At 39.5% G+C, this 5,428-nt stretch overlaps 1 pseudogene; it reads left to right on the top strand.

The window, feature by feature from the left end:
• Positions 1-3,708: 3,708 nt before the first annotated feature.
• LOC112472758 lies at positions 3,709-3,827 on the top strand (annotated as a pseudogene).
• Positions 3,828-5,428: the final 1,601 nt, after the last annotated feature.

The following is a 5,428-nucleotide window of genomic DNA, read 5'->3' as shown; positions in this document are numbered from 1 at the left end:
CTCCTCCTCCCCTCCTCCTCCCTCTCCTCCCCGTCCTGTGCCTCCTCCTCCCCTTCCTCCCCCTCCTAGCCAAAAATGACTAATAATTAACTAAAAGTTAAGCCAGAAACCCTTCCTGACACCTGTACCCAGACGCTAATGTTTTCAACTAAAGAGCACAGAAGAGTGAGGACTGGGTACAGAACCTAACCATCACGTTAGCAGAACTGCGGAGAGTAATTCCCAAGCCAGACAGATCTGCGGCGCCAAGGTCGGGTCACTCCCGGGGATAAAATGGGACCGTGGGACACGAAGTGAGCATGTCCAGGGTCGCAGGGATGGCTTCCCCCATCCTGGGCAGCTCTGCTCACCTGCTTGATGATCGCGGGCCTCTGTCTGCTCTGCCAGGCCGTTATGCTCATTCACCTTCCGTCCACTTAGCTGTGTCTCGGGTCAGACGCCATAACTCCTTAGACCTGCTCACGATGGAAGCGGACCCCATCGGGAAGAAGCTGCAGGGCCCAGAGGAGAAGGAGGTGTGTGCGGGCTGGAGGCTGGGCTGCCGGCCCAAAAGGGACCGACCCGCCACGGAGTTGAATAAGGAAACCTGTCAGTCTGGGAGCAGGGTCCTGGTGCACGGAATCAAACGCTCTGGTGAGGCCCCAAGAATGCGACGCTAACGATCTCTTAGAATGACTATTATGAAGACCGCCCTCCCTAAGGAAAGAAGAAAAATCACACTTGCTATAGGACATAGAGCAGATGGGGACAAAGGCTTCCAGACAGATGTGTAAGAGCAGAAACCCATCTTCTGTCTACGTCTGCAGGAGGACTCGGAGGAAACCGTTCAATAAATCATTGAGGAATACACTAGTGAGGAAGAGACACACGCGCGTGCACACGCACAGCCCACGGCAGCACTCTTTATATATTTATTGCATTCACTCAAAAAATGCAAGCTCAACTAAGGAAAGATCTTTGGTTTTTTCCCCTCACTGCTACATTTTAAGTGCATGAGAAGCATGAGAATGTTTCCTGGCCTACGTTAGGCACCCAGTAAGTACTTGTCAAGTGAATGATGTCTGCCTTGGACTTATTACTTTGATTATGATGATCATATTCACATTGCTGCTTGAAACCTCTCTCCCAACACTTAAACCCATACACCTAACCGCTACCAGACATATCTGTTCACAGATTGTACAAGCGTTTCCTAAATTCCTTGTCCAAATTGTCACGTGATCATCTTCCCAAACCTGCCTCTCCTTTCATCCTCCTTACGTATTAAAGAAAGGTAGTAAGCTATCTAGAAAGCAGGTAGTTATTCTAGGGGCGTATTTAGCACCTTTCAAATTGTTCCCACGTTGTCTTCTATCTTGTTTATTTTCTTAACTTGCTTCTCACATCTTCGATGGATTAAATTTATTCTCGCTTCTCCATTTCATTTACTCTTGAATTCAAACCTTTGCTAATTCTTCCTCTACAATCAGAACCAAATTTTCAATGAGCAGGTTGACTCTTTTTACTCTCCTGCTTAAAACCCACATCAACCCAAATTTCTCATCTCGCTAAATCATTTGTTTCTCCCTGAAAATAATATGTACTCTCATGGTGTATTAGTTAAGATGTTTTTGGCTGCAAGAAACAGAATGACAGCCAAACGCAGATGAAAAGCTAGGCATTTGATTATCTCTCAAAAACTCAAAGACAGACAGTTTTAAGTTTAGGGCAACAGCTCAAAAATCTCGGTCACGACCTAGGTACTTTGCAGCTCTCTGCATTAACGTCCATAGCATGCTAGCTTTTTGTTCTTAGTCTTGTGTCCCCATGCACGGAAGAGCATCACCACGCTCCATGAAAATATCTTACATGGGCAGAAAAGGGGGCAGAATAAATGGGGGTCTGTCATGAGGAAAAGTCATGTTTCCTTGTAGACCTGTATAGCTTCTTTATAACTCGCAAGTTGCTTATGTGTCGATAAATTCAGTATACTGGAGATCAAGATTTCCAACATTTGCTGAAATAGACACTTTCACAAAAATTTGATCACAGATTTTAGAAGAAAATTTATTTTCCACTGTGGCCTGTCTCTATGGCAAGCAGTGTGGGGAGGGGATGAGTAAAAAGTAACTTTTATAGTAAGATGTTTGTATAGTTTGAGGAACAACAGAATAGAGATATCCAGAAAAGCTCAAAATCAGTCGTTTGCTTGTCCGATACATCATATTCCATATTCAGAAACATAATCTCAGTGTATTGCAATTTCAATAAACATCCATGAGACCTGCTTGTTTATTCGTTCTAATCGAAACCCGAACAATGTCCAGTTCTCATATTCTGAAAATCATCATAATTTTGCTTGGAATTTTGGTATAACTTTACTTTCTGGAATAATTTGTATTTGATTTATCACAGAAGTTAAATACATACACACACTCATACATATGTAAATGAAGAATTGTACGCACCGAACATAGCATGCCTTCAAATGCTGTAAACAAGGACAGTTAATTAGCATTTTTTACATTTGAAGCTATTGAAAATGAAGCAAATACTTCTGCCTGCAAAATGTCTAACAATCATTTTGTTTTTTTTGCAAATTAGTTAAATCAGAGCTAACTAGAAAAATTAAAACGATGGGATATACTTAACTACCTAAGTACTCTGGTGAGCTGTGATAGATGCTGAAAAAAATAGTCTTTGTTATACTCAGAATTCTCTAAAGAGAATTAAGTGCTTAATGGCAGCTCTTTTTTGTTCAAAGATGGAAATTGAAATCATACCTTTTATTGGATGTTCTTTTATCCGGTGGATATTTGCCTCCCACAAAGAGAAAATGGACTAAAATCAACCTTTTTTAAAAAATTAATGTTTAATTTTCTTATTAGATGAAATTTTACATATCCATTTTCTTACTTAACACAAGCAGTATATCTTATGTTCGTAGATGAGCCATAATTGCCAAAATCGTCTCATTTATGAACTTAGATAATTATAGATAACCAAAAAAACACATTGTATCTTTATGTGAAAACAGAACTCCGTTTTGCCTATAAAATTCTGTGGTGATGTGATAAAATGTATCACATATCTCGCAATAGCAAGTTGCTTTTTTTCTCATATTTCATCCTTTATCTAGCTGTTTAATAACGGGGGAATTGCACAGGACAATAGTTCTCAGGGTTTGGGGTCTTGAAAAACTATGAGGAAATCAGGCGAATGTGTAATAAATACAATTAACAAATTTCCTTTTTATTCAGTCAAACTATTAAAAGCAAATCAAATAGGCAACTCAAAGAAGAATGAGAGGAGAAAAATGAAGGAACGAATTGTCTCATGCCGGCATTAGGATTTCCAGTCAGAGAATTTGTTGTCATTTTAGGTCCTTCATTTTTTAGTAGTGGGGAGAGAGGAGATGCATCCAAAAAGTCCTGCTTATTTAGAATTTTTGCTAAACGATGATGGCGAATATTATCTCTAAGAGAAAAAAGATATTCCATACCTTATAGACCTTAGATAAGTATCGTATTTTTTTTCACATATTTCACAGATCAAAACAAATGAACTTTTTTTACTGTGAAACTTGCTGAAGTAGTTTATTTATTGGAACTACAGATTATAAGATTTGGGGAGTATTTCTTTGTTGATACTTTACAGAGAATAATAGAAAGATAAAAGCAGAATTGGGAATTGATTATTTGGGGGAAAATGATTAAGAAAGCAAAAGCAGTCTACCGCCATGTCGCCCTGAACGTGCCCGATCCCGTCTGATCTCGGAAGCTAAGCAGGGTCGGGCCTGGTTCGTACTTGGATGGGAGACCACGGAGGAAGACCGGGTGCTGTGGGCGTAAAAAATAAAAAAAATAAGGGATTGTAAGCTGACAAGGTCCTTGCAATCTGTGAGGTCAACCAAGGGTTTCCTCGCCTAAAAAAAAAGAAAAGAAAAGAAAGCAAAAGCACCAAACGTGGACTTGGACTTGGCCGAACGGTCACAGCCTCACTGTATCAATTGGCTCCGATCGATTGTCTGTGATTTCGGGAAGGCCAAAGATAATGTCAAGAAATACGGTTGTGCTTAAACACAAACTCAGTCTTTCTGACATTACATGGTAATGTCAAATAATCGTTTAGCCTGAACTTCTCCCTTGGAACTAGTTATTTTTAGCAACTTTAAATACAATTTATAGAGCGAAAGGGAAAAAAAAAATCACAGATGGTAATTTACAGTGAAAGCCATTTATCATTATGGGGTAATTAAAATAATGCAGCTTTTTCTCATTACCCTTTTCCCTCAACTTAGTTTCTATTGATTTTTGTCTAGAATTATTGAGAGAAAATTATTACAAATTTTATGCACTCTTCAATACTGATCTTAAACCAAAGCCTAATTGCCGAATTTTAGCTCCTATGTTCATCAGATTCGCCTGTGGTTGCCATTAGTTTTCACTCTTGTAATTAAGCTCTGTCCAATATCATCAGCTCATCTTAAAGACTTGAGGAAAGTTCTTGGGCTAAGAATTTAGTTCTCTATCAGAAAAGTGAAGACAGCCTTAAAAACAAAACAAAACAAAATGAAAACACCATCTTAAGAATACTGACAATAGTCTAATATTTTGTACGAAGGAAATCGTTCACTACTATCCATGAAGACTTGCCAGCATTATAAAATACTGACACCCTACGCGTGTTAAATGTGGCCTAGTGCAAACGCATCCAGCATTGGGGGTCTCTTCACAGTTGCTAGGCTGACCCCCCATTTTTAGTCGGACGTTTCTAATGGCTGGAGAAAAGGAACTTCCAGAAAAGCTAATTATACCAGTTTATAGCATTGCTCTAAATTAGATGACCACAGATAAATATAATTTTAATCATTGTTTTTATATTATTTGTTTTTCAATCGTATTTCCGTGAAACTTCAAAATAATTGTAATCTAATTACATTCGCAGCCTTCCTCTTCAGATCAGACTGTAAGTCCAAAACTGAGTTATGGCTATTTTTCTTCTGATAAAGGGACATATGCTGCTGTGCCCATCAAATGTTTGTTGATATTTCCAGGATGGAAAAAGCTCAATCTGTTACGTAGAAATCACGCCTGGGCGGGTGACAGCTTTCTGGCTTCAGCAGACTCGCATAGACGGTTTAGGGGAGATCGTCGTAACCTCTTCCTAGCTTGCTGGAACACCAAGAAAGAAATCTAGTCTGTACCAATGATGCATCCAGAAAACCCAACTGGGCTTTCACAAACACGCCGTAGAAGCTCTGGGCTGATGGTCTAAAGGGTGAACTTCCCTTTTCCCTTTTATCCTTCTTCCCTTTACTCTTGCATTTTAAGGCGCCCAGAGGGAAGAAGGAAAGATTGTCTGTTTAACTAAGAGCTCCGCGGTATGGTTTCTGACAGGAAGAGAATTCTTACCTAAGGTTTAGAAAACAAGAGTTTATATATATACA

Source organism: Pteropus alecto, unplaced genomic scaffold (assembly GCF_000325575.1).
Source record: "Pteropus alecto unplaced genomic scaffold, ASM32557v1 scaffold87, whole genome shotgun sequence".
NCBI classification, from domain to species: Eukaryota; Metazoa; Chordata; class Mammalia; order Chiroptera; family Pteropodidae; genus Pteropus; species Pteropus alecto.
The sequence above is the reverse complement of the archived record's forward strand: the minus strand, read 5'-3'. Positions and strand labels throughout refer to the sequence as shown.